At 33.6% G+C, this 21,200-nt stretch overlaps 5 non-coding genes across 5 annotated transcripts; all 5 read right to left on the bottom strand.

Moving 5' to 3' along the window:
• Positions 1–4,425: 4,425 nt before the first annotated feature.
• LOC124171959 lies at positions 4,426–4,553 on the bottom strand. The gene has a single exon (XR_006868036.1). It is a non-coding gene; the product is annotated as a small nucleolar RNA SNORA14 (small nucleolar RNA).
• Positions 4,554–7,350: 2,797 nt separating this feature from the next.
• On the bottom strand, positions 7,351–7,478 carry LOC124171962. The gene has a single exon (XR_006868040.1). It is a non-coding gene; the product is annotated as a small nucleolar RNA SNORA14 (small nucleolar RNA).
• A 1,309-nt stretch (positions 7,479–8,787) lies between these two features.
• Positions 8,788–8,913, bottom strand: LOC124171947. Its single transcript, XR_006868025.1, has one exon. It is a non-coding gene; the product is annotated as a small nucleolar RNA SNORA14 (small nucleolar RNA).
• A 5,959-nt stretch (positions 8,914–14,872) lies between these two features.
• Positions 14,873–15,000, bottom strand: LOC124171961. The gene has a single exon (XR_006868038.1). It is a non-coding gene; the product is annotated as a small nucleolar RNA SNORA14 (small nucleolar RNA).
• Positions 15,001–16,347: 1,347 nt separating this feature from the next.
• On the bottom strand, positions 16,348–16,473 carry LOC124171955. Its single transcript, XR_006868033.1, has one exon. It is a non-coding gene; the product is annotated as a small nucleolar RNA SNORA14 (small nucleolar RNA).
• Between the last annotated feature and the right edge of the window lie 4,727 nt (positions 16,474–21,200).

Below are 21,200 nucleotides of genomic sequence, written 5' to 3'. Positions count from 1 at the left end.
GCCGTAACGTCGTTCTGATATACGCCAGGTACACAATTTGAAGTTAACAAGTGATTATTTATACAAAAATGTCGCTGTTTTTGGAAAACGTTTGACCAAGAATAATCGCACGCCCCTGTTCTCTCGGCATGTTGATTTGCATTCTCAGGTACCCCAATGTCATTTGTGGAAATAGAGGCGTTTTTTTGAATGCATATATGGATAAGTACTATTATTCAGTGCATGGAAAGAATACATGCCTTGTTTAAACAAGTTTAACCATTTTTATGTGGCGTAAATAAAATCATTCATCGTAATGAAATTGAATCAATCGCATATTATGGATGGGGTTGTTGATGAAACAGAAAAATGCAATATGATAAAACATTTCTTTGGTTCCGGCCCCTTAATGAAAACGTATTTTATTCGCAATAATAATGGTTTAAACTGCAAGATTAGAGAATCAGAGTTTAATTTCGAAAACAGAACACCTACGTCAGTACCGGTCTTTGGGCTTATTTTTGACCCTTGATGCCCTCGACTTTGACGTGGAAAACGTGGTGATGGTAGAGGGCATGAATTAATTAAAAGAATCGTATTCTTGAAATATTTATAAAAAGTAATATACTACCTCGGAGGACTACTGCACCACGCACATCTACTCATAATACGTACGTTCATACCTACGTACCTAGTCACACTCTTGCAGCTTTTTTGATTTTGACAGCAATGATTTCCTCTTAAATGCATGATCAAGCCACACACACTAATTCACACGCCTTTTAATGAAAACTCGTTATACTTAAAAAGATTGGCAACATATTAAAGAAACAAAGAGACACCGTCAACTCCTTACTAATTTAAATGATTAAACTTTTAAGATTAATGGACCAGTTATTTCATAGAAAGTTATTTCAACATATAAACATTTTACATATCATGCTCTGCAAAATAATTGGTCTAATTTTATTCGTATGCAAATGATGATTTCTAGCCGTCATTCTGCAAATTTATGGCAAGTATAGAGTGAATGCGTAGCTAAAGATTCACATTCGAAATTGGAGCAAGTTTTATAATTATTGAATTGTTTCTTAAAATAAAACCTTTATCGAAAATTGTATTTTTATAGAAATGTATTCTTTTTCTCAAGAAAGATTAAATACACCCATAGTTTGGAAGCCTAAATCATCACTTGGAAAAACATGCATTGCCGCCCTATTTATTACTCAGCACGAAATTCCCGTCATTAACGAATTTTTAAAAATATTTCTGTAATAAAGAAATATAGATAAAGGTAAAAAATGAGATTAAGGTATATAGCTAAAAAGAACTTTTTTATTACCGTCAATATAATGCCACAATTTAGCATTATGAATGTTGAGGAAAAATTCAGTCCATGGATAATTCATGATTATATATTTTAATCTGTGAAAAGAAAAAAATCCAGAGAACAAAATCGATATATTTGAAATTTTTGATTCAGAGAAATTGCAACACATGACAAGGCTGAAAAATTGGTTGTCCAATTGTATACCATTGAGTAAAATTTCCCAAAGATTGAGCGCCAAACTCTACTCTTAGGATTTAATTTAAAGGAAAGGTTAGCTCGTTCCAATGACCTGTAGAAATATGGGATGTACATAAAATTACATGAGGTAGATCCACTTATATCTATTAAGTCAATAAGAGGCAAGTGAGTTATTATGACGCGGGTTAAGTATAAAAATTGTAACATCATATTTTCTCAAAATAATAACTGATATAGCGTGCCGATCCCGGCCTAGTCCATCATACCCATGCACGTTCGTTAACCACACCACCTTCGCGTGCCTAAGCTCTCCCTGACCACGGTGCCATGGATTGTGCGTGTGTGTGATTGCGTGAACACTCAGTTTAAAGCGAAGATTAATGAAGCGGTTATGTGATTGGAGGTGATATCGAGTGAAGTAGGTCTGCTCATTGACGTCGAGTTTCCCCCCCACTTTTCTCCATAGCTGTCCACGGAGGAGGAAGTTATCGCGGACGGTTATATAATTACTTGTGACAGGACCAGAAAAAGAGAATATTTATGAAAGACCAAATTGGGAGAGAATGTGTGGGAAATAGCACGATAGAAACCTATAGGGGAGTGCATATCATTGATTTAATCGAATAAATTACACTGTTCTGCAAAAAAATAGTTCAAAAAATGCCGGTCTAAAATTTAGGGTGTTTCTGGCTAATTTTGGGTCGCTGAATTCGAAAATGACCTGCCTTTTTTCTATCACACTCCATTTTCGAGCAACTCCTAAATTGGGGAAAACAACCCCTTATCTAAACTTATCGCTTTTCAAGGGACTTTTACTAATGTTATATGCTTCTGATTGAAAAAAACTGACGTTTTAAGGCTATGAGGGTCAAGAGAGAGACAAACTTCACTGGGGCTGAAAAGATTTAGGGGGTGAAAATAAAAAAAAAAACTTTAAAAAACATTAAAATTACAATTTTTCTTTTTTTTTATGGCATATTTTATGGTAGCTAAAGGAATGTTTTTCAGGGATGAAATCACTGTTCACCCCCTATTTTGTAAAGGATTAATATAACATAAAATATAAGAGGGCAAGGGGGGTATAGGGGGTTTTCGTAGGTGGTACAAAGAGTTGACACAAAACTGTTGCCATATTCAATTATGTTATTGAAATTGCTTTCACCAAGTATAGCCACACCAATAGTCAATTGCTGACCGGTGACATTTAGGAAAACTCTGTCGCTGAATTTTCAAACTTCCAGCCAAGAAAAACCGCAGGTCCTATGTATCAGCGTTTTACTTTTGCATTACAAATTCCCTCTAATTCAATGATGGAAATAGAGGATCTATAATAATGCGTAAAAGAATTAAATACGTATAAAAAGGTAAGAAGGAGCAAATGTTACTAAAGAGACAGTCATTTTTGAAAGTTTTGAAAGAAAGACGATTAACGATTTCTCAACAGTGATAACACATTCCTAAACTATCATTTTGAGGACTTCTTTGAACACCAGCCTACTCAATGGCTATAACTATCATATTTTATCCCGACTCTTCGATCAATTATGCTTCCTAAGTATGTTACTCGGCACATGCAAAGGATTAATTATTTTTGGGAAGAAATTTTTAATTTATCTAGCACCTCAGAAATTGTTGTCTTTTTTGGATGTCTTTTGCCAATAGCTGTAACACGTTGAATGCTAATGCTGATTTCGATATAAAGTAGTGATAAATACGGGAAATCATCGGCCATTACATTGAACCGTCTACTCACAATTTCCTTGTCATCGTAGAAGCTAACCCATAGCTAACATCGTTAGGAAGCATCATTTAGGTGATAGCTGCGAATTTATTAGGACAACATTACATTTTGAAGATTTATGTCTAAATGAACTAGTTCTGAAAAATGTGATTAAGAGAAAAGAAAAAAAATCACCAAATGACTTGATAAATGTAGGTAAAATTTACATATTTCTTTTTCATTTTCCCAGACACGACACGAAAATCGCTCAACGAGAACACAATTTCATCAAATGCTTATGGCCACTTACCTAACATGGTAACATCAAACGACTTCGAAAGAATTCGTATCATATTACTTCATCCACGTTGCACTCCATCCTGATGTGAACGGGGTGAGAACACCTGTGTGTACATACATAAAGAAAAAAATGCTATTGATTACCTTAAACATTCATCGATGCTTGTAGATAGAGGAACAACTGATTAAAAATATAAGACAGTAATAAATATGAATATCAAAAACTTAGAAGTAATGCTTCATGATAGAGTGCATTATGTTCGATATAATCTTTGTTGGAGATCTCAATAGAGTGCGGCAAAATGAATGCATGAAAATTATAGTCATTAAAAATTGAGACGCTTATTAGAAGTAATTCAGATGCAATTTGAACGTTTTAAATAGCTCGTGAGAGAAAATATCTAAGTATATTGTTGAGTATCTAAATTATTGTCGAAACATTAAAAATTATACACTATTTCCCATATTGCTGGCATTTTATTCATGCCAGAAATATTAGTAAAACGCATGCCTACATTTTTTCTCCATTAGTAACGCCACTTTATTCCCTGTAGAATATCGGCATTGTAGACAGCATGCATGGATGAAATATTTTAACAAAGTTTGAAAATAATTGATTTTCAAGACAGAGTTATGTAAACTGCCAATATGTAAAATAGAATCGTGACGACATTCAGAAATTATGAATATCAAATATTGTTTCAAAATAAAGTTTTTTTTTAATTGAATACCCCCAGCTATCGCCCACACTTTTTAAACGCGGCAGAAAAACTGGCGATACTTACAAAATATTGGAGCTCCAGTGGCAATGTCATTGGGAAAAGTGCACCATTGCTATCTCTTACCCCAGTTACACAATTAAATTTTAACAAGTGATTACTTCGGGGCAAGTGTACACAAGTGTTGCTGATTTTGGAAAACGTGCGACCAAGAATAATCGCCCGCCGAACATCTCAGCATTTTGATTTAGCATTCTCGGTTACCTCCATGCCATTTGGGGAAATGGAGGCGATTTTACGAATGCATAAATGGATTATATATGGTTCAAAAATAGTAGACAGATGCGATATCTCTGACAGTCTGAATGGATATGACTAAAAATACATGTGGATAAGTATTGTTTGAAATGTGGCACGTATATGACGGTTTGGATATCACTGTAAGTGTGAAACATAAAGCCATAGAAATAACGCCCTGTCATTACTAATCAACAAGCATTGTAAAAACTTTATACATAATTTTTGGCAACCGTTGTAGAATGCATGCATTGTTAAAATATGTTTTGATATTTAAATGAAAGTAATTATCGTAATGGAACATATAATGGTTATTTCACAGCACTCACCTTCGTATTTAGCCTGTATCAATGAAAAATGCTTTCAGCTGCAAGGAATATACCATCCGTTGGTGTCGGAAAAATAGGGCTAGAGAAAATATCATAGAATTCAATATTTTTTTATATTCAAAGAAAAGTCATTTTATGGATCAAAGCCTCAGTCCATATCAAATACAATGGAAACTGGTGATAGTTACAAGGCTATATACGCTGAAAGAGAGAAACAAAGGCCACTAAACACCCTCGCCCCGGAGTTTCAGCTTATTTATTTTTCTTTCGTGGCAACCTCGATTTTTGTGTGGAAATCTCGGTCACTGCCGAATGCATGAAATGCATCAACTTTATTATGACCCAAGCGCTGGGGTTTGGAAATGAAAATAGGAAATGGAATTGAACTGAATGCAAGTCAACATCATGTCAAAAATATTTGCTTTCAAAATTCACGCTGGATAAGTTGTAACCTTCGAAGTTCTTAGTTGGAATTTGTACACAATCCCAATGAAATATTCCAAGAAAGAAAATTTTGTTTAAAAACGAATGGAAAGAAATAAAAACGAAAAGAATAGTCAATGAAAGAAGTGCCATCTTACCTTTAATATGACGAAACATTTAACCAATATTAATGTTGAGGAGGAAGCTACTGGAATGATGATTGAATTTATGCTGTGGAAAGAAAAAGTTTTATTAAAAGCAAACGTAATAATTTTAGATATTATGGAGGGATTTATGACTTTGACAACCAACGATGAATAATTTATGCTTATGCGTAAACATTTGATTAAATTTTTTTTTCAAGTAGCTAATAGCATTTCATTAGCCACTCAATAGCTCACATTGATCACACGTTTACTGAATACACCTATCTTTTTCATGTACCTATAGCTGATGTAGTAAAACTTGAAAAAAAAACCTGGTTGAGAAAATTCACATATGTAGAATTGCATTCAAAACATTTACGATTACATCCGTGGAATTCATGAGGATTGTAGAATACAAGCAAAGGAAATAGAATTTATTATGCAGTAAATAAGGAAAAATAACTGTCGGAAAATTTCTTTGAATATCTAATAGTAAACAATATATCGGTAAAATGATAAATGCGAATTTTTTCGGACAAAGTCGCTTAATTTACAAAAAGTAGCTAAAAACCATGAGTGAACCTTACTAAGACAATTGTGGTAAAAAAATACCACCCAGAGTCAAAGCTCTGACGTCGTACTTTAAGATACAGTGTGAAGAAATAATGTATCATTACCATGTGCTAAAGGAAATGGAACAAAAGCAAATACGAGAGAGACTCAAGTGCTTAGAGAAAAAAGATAGCTGCATGCAAGACAGCCAAAACTGGTGCCTATTCAATTCTGTTATTAAATTGGCTTACAATGACATCCCAGTTAGAAAGATTTTTGTCTTTATGAACCAATTCTGAAAGATAAAACTAAAACAACGAGAAAAAAATCACCAATTGACTTGATCAAGGAAGATTAAATTGGCATGTTTCTTTTTCCCAGACATGCAACGACAATCGCCACATGAGAACAGAAATTCAAAACATGCTTATGGGCACTTACCTAACATGATAACTTCATCAACGTTTAATGAATCCGCACTATATTTCTTCATCCAAGTTGCATTCCTTCCTGATGTGAATGGGTTGAGAATACATATGTGCATATACATAAAGAAAAAAAATGGCATTGACCATCACAATCTTTCATCGATGCAATGTAATAGAGGAACAACTTATTGAAAATATAAGAGAGCAATAAATAAAAATATCGCAAATGCAGTAATAATACTTCATAATAGTATGCATTGTGTTCGATAAAGTTTTTGTTCCAGATCTTAATAGGGTGCGGCCAAATGTATGCATGAATTATTAATTTATAGTCACTTGAAATTGAGACGCTAAGTAAAAGAAATTCCCATTTCATTTGAACCATTTAAATAGCTCGTAATAGAAAATATGCTGAGTGTATTGTTGAGTATGCACATTTTTGTGAAAATGAAGAAAATTATACCATTTTTCTATATTGCTTGCATTTCTTCCATTCCACAAATATTATTAAAACGCATGCCTACTTTTTTTTCTCCATTAGTAACGCCACATTATTCCCTGTCGAGCATCGGCATTGTAGACAGCATGCAGGGATGAAACATTTTCATAAAGTTTAAAAAGAAGTGATTTTCACTAGCAAGTTATGTAAAATGGCAAAATCAAAAATATACACTTGGTGAAATTCAGTAATACTGAATATTAAATATGATTTCATGGTAAAATTTTTAAGTAGAATTTTCACAATATGTACCTCACAACACGTACCCCAAGCTCTTGCCCAAACTTTATAATCGCATCAGAAAAACTTGTGACACTTACAAAATGAAGCTCCCATGGCAATATCATTGGACAAAGTATACCATCGTTATCACTTACCCCAGTTACGCAATTTAATGTTAACAATTGATTACTTCGAGACAAGTGTAGACAAGTGTCGCTGATTTTGGAAAACGTGCGACCAAGAATAATCGCCCGCCGAACATCTCAGCATTTTGATTTAGCATTCTCGGTTACCTCCATGCCATTTGAGGAAATAGAGGCGATTTTACGAATGCATAAATGGATTATATATGGTTCAAAAATAGTAGACAGATGCGATATCTCTGACAGTTTGAATGGATATGACTAAAATGCATATGTAGATGAAGTATTGTTTGAAATGTAGTACGTATTTGACGGTTTGGATATCACTGACAGTGTGAAACATAGAGCCATAGAAATAACGCCCTGTCATTACTAATCAACAAGCATTGTAATCACATTATACATAATTTTTTGGCAACCGGTAGAGAATGGATGCATTGTTGAAATTTGTTTTGATATTCAAATGAAAGTACAAATCGTTATGGAACATTTATTGGTTATTTTCCTGCACTTACCTTCATATTTAACTTGTATTAATGGAAACTACTCCCAGCTGCAAGAATACTATCGTTGGTGTCTGAAAAATAGGGACAGAAAAAATATAGTAGCCTTTGAAATATTTTGATGAAGGCGATATTACAAATGCATGAAAGGATACTATCACTGGCGCGCCTAAAGTCATTTGATAATAATGCTGCTTCATAGGGGCTTTTCTTACACGATTTTGACGGTTAATAACACAAATAGCAAACAATTGAATGCTTATAATTTTTATTTCATTAACTGCTATATAAAAGCGCAGTGCCGAAATTTTCTTAATTAAAAACTTAAGAAAATTCATTGTAAAAAATCCGCTTCAACCTGCTCCGATCCACCCTACATAGATTCAATAAAGAAAATGTCTTTCTGACAAGCAATTTCGATACTCATATATGTAGTTATATTGAATTTGCATTTTTATTTTATTATAATAAATCAATGGAGTAACTAAACTGTAAGTTCATTGATTGTTAGGCGGTACGAAGTTCGCCGGGTGAGCTAGTATGGTATAAATGTTAGGAGTGAAAATTTATAATTCGCCGTAATATTGATAAAAATTTATACGATCGAAGTGTTATGGTATCAGTGAAAACTGTAAAGATGACATCATTGAAACCGTATTATACAGGAAACAAGTGAAGCTGAATATGAGGACAGTCATAGAATTGAAATGACGCATGAGCGTTGCCGAGTGAAGCCTCAGTATGCAAGGAGCTACATCGACGCGTTATGTCTCACCTTCATTCAAGAGCGAAGGTAGCCCAATATCTTCATCGGATGTGTGTACCGACTTCGTTCGTGCGACGAGGATGACGAGAATACAGCAGAGGGCATCACATAAATTCCTCAGACGAAGAGATTGCATATGAGCAGTTACTTCCCGCACATTACCATTACATACTACCATTGCTCTCAATCACACCAGTCACCCAATTCAATGATAACCAGTGATGGCTTTGGACAAGTGTCGCTGATTTTGGAAAACGAGCGACCAACAATAATCGCACGTCGAACATCTCAGCTTTTGTTTTTGCATTCTCAGGTACCACTATTTCATTTGTGGAAATAGAGGCGTTTTATGAATGCATATAGGGATGAAGTATTGTTATAAAGGGCGTAGAGAGCAAATGCATTGTTCACTCATTTTCATGTGGCGCAAAGAAGGGTATTTCCATAATGAAACATAAATCACTTGCAAATTATGGAGGGGTAATGTGATGAAACATTCAAAAATGCAATATTGAAAAAAGACTTCTCTGCTTCCAGCCCGTTAATGAAAACGTATTTTATTAATAATGATAATGATTGAACTGCAAGACTTATGTATTAAAGTATGTTCTATTTAAAAAATAAATATTTGGTTTCGTTTTAAAACAGAACTTCACCGAGAGTTCCAGTCTGTTGGCTTATTTTAGTCTCAAACTGTCCTCGACGTCAAAAACGTTGTGTTTCCAATGACCATGCATTCATGAAAATTCACATATTGAAAATTTCCAGGAATATAGTAATTCATAGAACAACTAGAAAACGCATACCTTCACACTATTATTCAGCATTTTTTAGCATTGATTTCCCTGTAAATGCGTAATCAAGCCCCACACTTTTGTTCTCACGCCTTCTAATTATAACTCGTTATGCTTAAAAACGATTGTCCACAGATTTAAGAAATAATGAGGCATCGTCATTTCCTTAAATATTGTATGATAAATTTAAAAGTTTAAACCTTTATGGTTATAGAAGCAGTTATTTTAAAATAAAGGATTACATATGAGTGGGTTGGAACCCGAGGGGTACAAGTGATTTCTTTCTTTACTATACAGGGTTAGGTACATAAATTAGATAAAAAAAACGAGATCAATTAGATACCAAGTAGTGCATTCCACCCAATGTCACCACAGAACGGAGATTGACTCAGTTCCCTTCGAACCATTTTTTGTGTATTTCCTATAACAAATAACTTTACCTAACTCTGTTGAGAAAAAAATCAATTGCACCCCTTGGCTTCGAACCCACTCATGTACTAGGCGCTGCAAAATAATCGGTATATTCTTATCAGTAAGCAAATGATGAATTGAAGCCTTAATACTGCTCATTTATGCGATCATAGAATTAATGCTCAGATGAAGTAAGCTTCGCAGCCCAAGGAGGAATGATTTTTATAATTATAAAATGATGTCTTTAAATCAGTCCTCTATCGATTTTACTATAGGAATTTTGTCTATTTTTTCGTAGAGATTGAATACGCTCGTGGTGTTAAAGCTTGAATCAGCGCTATAAAAAATATAAATATTGCCGCCCTATTATTTACTCCGCACAAAATTCCCCCTCATTTGCTCGTAGTTTCAAAGAATATTTCTGTAATAATCGAAAAGAAATGAAGGTAAAGATGAGATTTAAGTATATAGCTAAAAAAATTCTGTCCTTACCGTTTATATCATGCAGCATTTTACCAATATTGAGATAAGACAATAACTACTCCATGATCATGTTTGATGATAGATTCGTATATCTGTGGAAGGAAATTTTTTTTATCAAGAGTAAAGTCGAAACATTTGATATTTGTGAGGGAGAGGATTTGCAATATATGAATATGCTGAAATCGTTGGTACACAACTGTTCATAATTACAATACATTTCCTCAAAAAATAATACCATTTTGGAAACTATTATATATTTCAAATTCACCACACGTTTTAATATAACATGCATTGATTTTAGATGTACCTAAATTCATAGCACGATTGCCTTTTTGGAAATCGTTGCATCGTAAAATACACACATGAGTGGGAGCATAAATTAATCTGATATCATTGCATAATTGGTAGGAAAAAATATAAATTAATCGCATTCTTCAATGCAAAAATGATCATAAAATACACCGAATATGGCTGAAATAAAACGACAACAGATCCCAATAAAGGCATTGAACGAGGTGAACTCTCTGTGGAATGGCTGGCTTGTTTCTATGACCACTAAAAGATCGGGATGAATGTGAAAAATAACTGTGGCAGAGCCATTTATGCCAAATAAGTCGAAGGGTTAAGCTAAGGGTGACAATAGTGATAGAGATGAAAACGCAGCGGACCATAGCCGAGTGAAATTTAAAAATTATGCGATCGAAGTGACATGGTACCAATGAATACTGCGCAGAAATCATGATTGAAACCCCGTTTTACAAGCAACAAGGTGAAGCTGAAGGCAATATAATTAACAGTGAAGGTAAAATTGCACCTGAGCCTAGCCGAGTTAAATCTCAGCATACAAGGAGATGCATTGAGGGATTCCGTCTCATCTCTATCCAAGGGGGAGCGATGGTAGCCCAATATCGTAATTGAATGTCTCACCCGAATTTGTTAGAGCGATGAGGATGACGAGAACGCATCTGAGTGCTTAAGACAAATACCCTGGATGGGGAGATACTATACGAACAGTAAGTATTCGCACGTTTATGAATAAATGTAATAATAAGTAATCATTTATTCAAAACTAAATTGTTGTGACTGTTTCTTTAATTTGGCTAAGTAACCAAGCTAACATTCATCCAATGTTGCGTGATGCTCTGAAAAATATTTATAATAATAATTAAAAGATTTCTAGGTGAATGGTTACAAATAAAATATTCTCTTAGTTTTATTTGGAAACTTAAAAATAAATGCAATTTAATGATTCTTTAGCCTTTTTTCTATCATTTCAACGTTTCATAGTGGCTATATACGGGATATTTCACTTGATTTGGACAACCGATGAATTGGGGCAAAATGTGTCCAGTGGAGCCTGTCCCAGTATGTCCAAATTGACTGGATTCTACTGAATATTATCATAGCAATGAAAATTACTTACTTATTTGTAATGATTTCATCGAATTCCTATAAAATTACCGAAAGATAAAATTGATGATGTTAAGGAGGAATTAATACTAAATATCTTTTTACCGTGGAATTTAAAATAGAACTTTAATAAGACTTTTTTCATCAAATATGGACCCTTAACAGTACCAATAACACAATTTAATGCTAACAAGTGAATATCTCGAACTAGTGTCGCTGATGTTAGGAAACGAGCGACCAAGAATAATCGCACGTAGACAATGTCAGCATTTTCATTTTGCATTCTTAGCTACCTCTATTTCATTTGTGGAAATAGACATATTTGACGAATGAATGCATAGATAAAGTGCGAGTGAAAATGTAGTGCGTATTCGACGATTTGTATACTATAGTAGGAGAGAAACATAAAGCCAGAAATATAAACCTAGTCATATCTAATCAACACATATTGAAAGCGCACTAGACCTCATTTCAGAATTAAAAAAGAACATTTATAGCGCGCATCAAAATCAGTCAAAACTTTTTCGTATGAAAATCATGCATTCAAAGCGTAATTATATCATTTGCATATTAATGGCGATTATAGAAGAAATGTATGGATTAAAAAAATTTCTGCAGCCCAAAAACAAGTGATTATATTAACTATTAAATAGCTCCTATAATTTTAGTCCTACCCACAAAATAGTTTCTTTTTGGAAATTCTTTCAATTCCTTAGGAGAGTTTGATTAATGCCGTGGATTGGAAGTCTACTTCTGAGCTATGACAAAAATGTTTGCTTTCAAATCCACGCTCTACGTACACACTTCCCAATCAAATATTCTAAGAAAGAAAATTCCATTTGAGATGGAATGGAAAGAAATAAAAACTAGAAATTGATGAAAAAAGTATCGTCTTACCGATTATATGATGAAGCATTTAACCAATATTGATCTTGAGGATGAAGCTACTCTTGGATCTTACATGGCGATTGAATTTATGCTGTGGAAAGAAATATTTTCATGAAAATCAAATGGGATATTTTTGGAAATTATGGAAGGACATATGACAATATAATGTAACGTTGAAAAATTTATGCCCATGCGTTTGTAATTGAATTAAATTTTCCCTATACGTAATAGCATTTCATTAACCAATAAATAGCTAGAATTAATGACACCTCTACTGAAAAGAGCTACCGTTTTCAAGTTAAGGTAAAATTGTAAAACTTATGATTAAAACTACAGCATTCAGTCATTAAGTGTTGCATTCAAACTGTCCGTCATTTCATTTTTGAAAATCTTGCACATCATGGAATGCAAGCCAAAAAATATATTTTATAATACTGTGAAAATGGGAAGAAATAGCATTGAATCTCATTGACTATTTGGAATTGAAAATGTTACAATAATGAGGCATGCGAAACTTTATGTCCCGCCATATTGAATAAGTCCGCGGAGAAAAAACTGATAAAAAAAAGCTGAACGCCAAACCTGCTATGGTTTTTACCCTCATATTTTATCCTGACTCTTATATTATGCATAACAGTAAAACAACATTGGATTAATTATTTTTGGGAACAAATGATTAATTTATCCATCATGTCAGAAATTTTTGCCTATTTTATTGTTTGTTTTTAGATATCTTTTACCCACAGTAGTCACACGTTTAATGCCAATAATGATCTTGATAAAAAGTGAATACGGAATGAATACGGAAAATCAACGACCATTCACGTCAAAAAGAAAAACCGCTTCTATAATGAAGTCGTGATACAGCACTAAGCCGAAAATGTTTGTACCAAATTCTAATGACACATTCAAATTTTATTATTCCATTCTCAGTTGCATTATATTAACCAAGAATTCATTTGTAGAAACTATGGGTATTGTATAATATATACAAAAATTTATTTTTATTATGCAATAGGAAATGGAAATGGGCGATTAAAGAAAATCTTATATCAACGCCCATTTATTTTAAATAATGATTTTTTGCAATCCCGCAAAAATGCTTTGTGGTTATTCAACATTGTACCGCCTATTGACAATTTCGAAGTCATCGCAGAAGCTAATCTACAGCTCTTATCGTGAGTAATCATCGCTTACGTGATCACTGCGAATGTATTAGGACACCATAGTAACATCCCAGTTAGAAAGATTTTTGTCTTTATGAACCAATTCTGAAAGATAAAACTAAAACAACGAGAAAAAAATCACCAATTGACTTGATCAAGGAAGATTAAATTGGCATGTTTCTTTTTCCCAGACATGCAACGACAATCGCCACATGAGAACAGAAATTCAAAACATGCTTATGGGCACTTACCTAACATGATAACTTCATCAACGTTTAATGAATCCGCACTATATTTCTTCATCCAAGTTGCATTCCTTCCTGATGTGAATGGGTTGAGAATACATATGTACATATACATAAAGAAAAAAAATGGCATTGACCATCACAATCTTTCATCGATGCAATGTAATAGAGGAACAACTTATTGAAAATATAAGAGAGCAATAAATAAAAATATCGCAAATGCAGTAATAATACTTCATAATAGTATGCATTGTGTTCGATAAAGTTTTTGTTCCAGATCTTAATAGGGTGCGGCCAAATGTATGCATTAATTATTAATTTATAGTCACTTGAAATTGAGACGCTAATTAAAAGAAATTCCCATTTCATTTGAACCATTTAAATAGCTTGTAATAGAAAATATGCTGAGTGTATTGTTGAGTATGTACATTTTTGTGAAAATGATGAAAATTATACCATTTTTCTATATTGCTTGCATTTCTTTCATTCCACAAATATTATTAAAACGCATGCCTACTTTTTTTCTCCATTAGTAACGCCACATTATTCCCTGTCGAGCATCGGTATTGTAGACAGCATGCAGGGATGAAACATTTTCATAAAGTTTAAAAAGAAGTGATTTTCATGAGCAAGTTATGTAAAATGGCAATATCTAAAATATACACTTGATGAAATTCAGTAATACTGAATATTAAATATGATTTCATGGTAAAATTTTTAAGTAGAATTTTCACAATATGTACCTCACAACACGTACCCCAAGCTCTTGCCCAAACTTTATAATCGCATCTGAAAAACTTGTGACACTTACAAAATGAAGCTCCCATGGCAATATCATTGGACAAAGTATACCATCGTTATCACTTACCCCAGTTACGCAATTTAATGTTAACAATTGATTACTTCGAGACAAGTGTAGACAAGTGTCGCTGATTTTGGAAAACGTGCGACCAAGAATAATCGCCCGCCGAACATCTCAGCATTTTGATTTAGCATTCTCGGTTACCTCCATGCCATTTGAGGAAATAGAGGCGATTTTACGAATGCATAAATGGATTATATATGGTTCAAAAATAGTAGACAGATGCGATATCTCTGACAGTTTGAATGGATATGACTAAAATGCATATGTAGATGAAGTATTGTTTGAAATGTAGTACGTATTTGACGGTTTGGATATCACTGACAGTGTGAAACATAGAGCCATAGAAATAACGCCCTGTCATTACTACTCAACAAGCATTGTAATCACATTATACATAATTTTTTGGCAACCGGTACAGAATGGATGCATTGTTGAAATATGTTTTGATATTCAAATGAAAGTACAAATCGTAATGGAACATTTATTGGTTATTTTCCTGCACTTACCTTCATATTTAACTTGTATTAATGGAAACTACTCCCAGCTGCAAGAATACTATCGTTGGTGTCTGAAAAATAGGGACAGAAAAAATATAGTAGGCTTAAAAATATTTTGATGAAGGCGATATTACAAATGCATTAAAGGATACTATAACTGGCGCGCCTAAAGTCATTTGATAATAATGCTGCTTCATTGTGGCTTTTCTTACACGATTTTGACGGTTAATAACACAAATAGCCAACAATTGAATGCTTATAATTTTTATTTCATTAACTGCTATATAAAACCGCAGTGCCGAAAATTTCTTAATTAAAAACTTAAGAAAATTAATTGTAAAAAATCCGCTTCAACCTGCTCCGATCCACCCTACATAGATTCAATAAAGAAAATGTCTTTCTGACAAGCAATTTCGATACTCATATATGTAGTTATATTGAATTTGCATTTTTATTTTATTATAATAAATCAAATATGATAAAAACGATAAAGTCGCTCTTGAATTATAAATGGAGTAACTAAACTGTAAGTTCATTGATTGTTAGGCGGTACGAAGTTCGCCGGGTGAGCTAGTATGGTATAAATGTTAGGAGTGAAAATTTATAATTCGCCGTAATGTTGATAAAATTTTATACGATCGAAGTGTTATGGTATCAGTGAAAACTGTAAAGATGACATCATTGAAACCGTATTATACAGGAAACAAGTGAAGCTGAATATGAGGACAGTCATAGAATTGAAATGACGCATGAGCGTTGCCGAGTGAAGCCTCAGTATGCAAGGAGCTACATCGACGCGTTATGTCTCACCTTCATTCAAGAGCGAAGGTAGCCCAATATCTTCATCGGATGTGTGTACCGACTTCGTTCGTGCGACGAGGATGACGAGAATACAGCAGAGGGCATCACATAAATTCCTCAGACGAAGAGATTGCATATGAGCAGTTACTTCCCGCACATTACCATTACATACTACCATTGCTCTCAATCACACCAGTCACCCAATTCAATGATAACCAGTGATGGCTTTGGACAAGTGTCGCTGATTTTGGAAAACGAGCGACCAACAATAATCGCACGTCGAACATCTCAGCTTTTGATTTTGCATTCTCAGGTACCACTATTTCATTTGTGGAAATAGAGGCGTTTTATGAATGCATATAGGGATGAAGTATTGTTATTAAGGGCGTAGAGAGCAAATGCATTGTTCACTCATTTTCATGTGGCGCAAAGAAGGGTATTTCCATAATGAAACATAAATCACTTGCAAATTATGGAGGGGTAATGTGATGAAACATACAAAAATGCAATATTGAAAAAAGACTTCTCTGCTTCCAGCCCGTTAATGAAAACGTATTTTATTAATAATGATAATGATTGAACTGCAAGACTTATGTATTAAAGTATGTTCTATTTAAAAAATAAATATTTGGTTTCGTGTTAAAACAGAACTTCACCGAGAGTTCCAGTCTGTTGGCTTATTTTAGTCTCAAACTGTCCTCGACGTCGACGTTAAAAACGTTGTGTTTCCAATGACCATGCATTCATGAAAATTCACATATTGAAAATTTCCAGGAATATAGTAATTCATAGAACAACTAGAAAACGCATACCTTCACACTATTATTCAGCATTTTTTAGCATTGATTTCCCTGTAAATGCGTAATCAAGCCCCACACTTTTGTTCTCACGCCTTCTAATTATAACTCGTTATGCTTAAAAACGATTGTCCACAGATTTAAGAAATAATGAGGCATCGTCATATCCTTAAATATTGTATGATAAATTTAAAAGTTTAAACCTTTATGGTTATAGAAGCAGTTATTTTAAAATAAAGGATTACATATGAGTGGGTTGGAACCCGAGGGGTACAAGTGATTTCTTTCTTTTCTATACAGGGTTAGGTACATAAATTAGATAAAAAAAACGAGATCAATTAGATACCAAGTGGTGCATTCCACCCAATGTCACCACAGAACGGAGATTGACTCAGTTCCCTTCGAACCATTTTTTGTGTATTTCCTATAACAAATAACTTTACCTAACTCTGTTGAGAAAAAAATCAATTGCACCCCTTGGCTTCGAACCCACTCAATAATTAGGCGCTGCAAAATAATCGGTATATTCTTATCAGTAAGCAAATGATGAATTGAAGCCTTAATACTGCTCATTTATGCGATCATAGAATTAATGCTCAGATGAAGTAAGCCTCGCAGCCCAAGGAGGACTGATTTTTATAATTATAAAATGATGTCTTTAAATCAGTCCTCTATCGATTTTACTATAGGAATTTTTTCTATTTTTTCGTAGAGATTGAATACGCTCGTGGTGTTAAAGCTTGAATCAGCGCTATAAAAAATATAAATATTGCCGCCCTATTATTTACTCCGCACAAAATTCCCCCTCATTTGCTCGTAGTTTCAAAGAATATTTCTGTAATAATCGAAAAGAAATGAAGGTAAAGATGAGATTTAAGTATATAGCTAAAAAAATTCTGTCCTTACCGTTTATATCATGCAGCATTTTACCAATATTGAGATAAGACAATAACTACTCCATGATCATGTTTGATGATAGATTCGTAAATCTGTGGAAGGAAATATTTTTTATCAAGAGTAAAGTCGAAACATTTGATATTTTTGAGGGAGTGGAGTTGCAATACATGAATATGCTGAAGTCGTTGGTATTCAACTGTTCATAATTTCAATACATTTCCTCAAAAATAATACCATTTTGGAAACTATTATATATTTCAAATTCGCCACACGTTTCTATGTAACATGCATTGATTTTAGATGTAGCTAAATTCATAGCACGATTGCATTTTCGGAAATCGTTGCATCGTAAAATACACACATGCGTGGTAGCATCTGATATCATTGCATGCTTGGTAGGAAAAAATATATTTTAATCGGATGCTTCAATGCAAAAATGGTCATAAAATACACCGAATATGGCTGAAATAAAACGACAACGGATCAAAGTAAAGGCATCCAAAGAGGTGACCTCTCTTTGGAATGGCTGGCTCGTTTCTATGACCACTACAAGATCGGGATGAATGTAAAAAATACAGCGGCAGAGCCATTTATGCAAAATAAGTCGAAGGGTGAAGCTAAGGATGACAATAGTGATAGAGATGAAAACGCAGCTGACCATAGCCGAGTGAAATTTTAAAATTATGCGATCGAAGTGACATGGTACCAATGAATACTGAGCAGAGGACATGATTAAAACCCCGTTTTACAAGCAACAAGGTGAAGTTGAAGGTGAGGATAGTGAAGGTAAAATTGCACCTAAGCCTAGCTGAGTTAAATCTCAGCATAGAAGGAGATGCATTGAGGGATTCCGTCTCATCTCTATCCAAGGGGGAGCGATGGTAGCCCAATATCGTAATTGAATGTCTCACCCGAATTTGTTAGAGCGATGAGGATGACGAGAACGCATCTGAGTGCTTAAGACAAATACCCTGGATGGGGAGATACTATAAGAACAGTAAGTATTCGCACGTTTATGAATAAATGTAATAATAAGTAATCATTTATTCAAAACTAAATTGTTGTGACTGTTTTTTTAATTTGGCTAAGTAACCAAGCTAACATTCATCCAATGTTGCGTGATGCTATGAAAATATTTATAATAATGATTAAAAGATTTCTAGGTGAATGGTTACAAATAAAATATTCTCTTAGTTTTATTGGGAAACTTAAAAATAAATGCAATTCATTGATTCTTTAGCCTTTTTTCTATCATTTCAACGTTTCATAGTGGCGATATACGGGATATTTCACTTGATTTGGATAACCGATGAATTGGGGCAAAGTGTGTCCATTGGAGCCTGTCCCAGTACGTCCAAATTGACTGGATTCTACTGAATATTATCATAGCAATGAAAATTACTTACCTATTTTTAATGATTTCATCGAATTCCTAAAAAATTACCGAAAGATAAAATTGATGATGTTAAGGAGGAATTCATATTAAATATCTTTTTACCGTGGAATTTAAAATAGAACTTTAATAAGACACGTTTCATCAAATATGGACCCTTAACAGTACCAATAACACAATTTAATGATAACAAGTGATTATCTCGAACTAGTGTCGCTGATTTTAGGAAACGAGCGACCAAGAATAATCGCACGTAGACAATGTCAGCATTTTCATTTTGCATTCTTAGCTACCTCTATTTCATTTGTGGAAATAGACATATTTGACGAATGAATGCATAGATAAAGTGCGAGTGAAAATATAGTGCGTATTCGACGATTTGTATACTATAGTAGGAGAAAAACATAAAGCCAGAAATATAAACCTAGTCATATCTAATCAACACATATTGAAAGCGCACTAGACCTCATTTCAGAATTAAAAAAGAACATTTATAGCGCGCATCAAAATCAGTCAAAACTTTTTCGTATGAAAATCATGCATTCAAAGCGTAATTATATCATTTGCATATTAATGGCGATTAAAGAAGAAAGGTATGGATAAAAAAAGTTTCTGCAGAACAAACAGAAGTGATTATATTAACTATTAAATAGCTCCTATAATTTTAGCCCTACCTCCAAAATAGTTTCTTTTTGGAAATTAACTCAATTCCTCAGGAGAGTTGATTACTGCCGTGGATTGGAAGTCTACTTCTGAGCTATGACAAAAATGTTTGCTTTCAAATCCACGCTCTACGTACACGATTCCCAATCAAATATTCTGAGAAAGAAAATCCCCGTTGAGATGGAATGGAAAGAATTAAGAACTAGAAATTGATGAAAAAAGTATCGTCTTACCGATTATATGATGAAGCATTTAACCAATATTGATCTTGAGGATGAAGCTACTCTTGGATCTTACATGGCGATTGAATTTATGCTGTGGAAAGAAATATTTTCATGAAAATCAAATGGGATATTTTTGGAAATTATGGAAGGATTTATGACAATATAATGTAACGTTGAAAAATTTATGCCCATGCGTTTGTAATTGAATAAAATTTTCCCTATACGTAATAGCATTTCATTGATAAATAAATAGCTCAAATTAATGACGCCTCTACTGAAAAGAGCTACCGTTTTCAAGTTGAGGTAAAATTGTAAAACTTATGACAAAAACCACAGTATTCAGTCATTAAGTGTTGCATTCAAACTGTCCGTAATTTCATTTTTTTAAATCATACACATCATGGAATGCAAGCCCAAAAATATATTTTATAATACTGTGAAAATGGGAAGAACTAGCATTGAATCTCATTGACTATTTGGAATTGAAAATGTTACAATAATGAGGTATTGCGAAACTTTATGTCCCGCCATATTGAATAAGTCCGCGGAGTGGATGCCTAATTTGGCGCTATGTCACGAATTTTTTTGCCAAATTCACGTTTTACGTACACGATTCCCAATCAATTAATCTAGGTTTTACTGAATATTTTTACAACGGAATAGAAATGAAATAAAACTGGGAAAAAAATTTGGTGAAAAAAGGACACTTTAGTTATTTCCTAGTTTTAATGATTTATTACTGATTGAACTATGAATGATATGACTAAGACAACAAAAAAATGACCAATTCACCTAATGAGCCAATAAAACTAGAGTATATTTCTTTTCCATTCTCCCAGACATGCAACGTGAATGAGCACATGATAACACACATCCCCATATTCATGTGGCCACTCACCTAAAACGTTAACGTCTTTCAACCGCGAATAAAACCGCATCATATTTCTTCATCCAATTTGCATTCCTTCTTGATGATACCTTGTAGAGTAAACACATGTGTATGAACCTAAAAAAATCGTATTAACCATGGGAAGTATTAGTGGATGTGTTGTTCAGGAAATTCTTAAAAAAATGTGATAATATTACTCCCAGGCATTTTACATTGTGTGCGA

The sequence above is a fragment of the Ischnura elegans genome, chromosome X (genome assembly GCF_921293095.1).
Source record: "Ischnura elegans chromosome X, ioIscEleg1.1, whole genome shotgun sequence".
Taxonomy (NCBI): Eukaryota; Metazoa; Arthropoda; class Insecta; order Odonata; family Coenagrionidae; genus Ischnura; species Ischnura elegans.
This window is presented reverse-complemented; position numbering and strand designations above follow the sequence as displayed.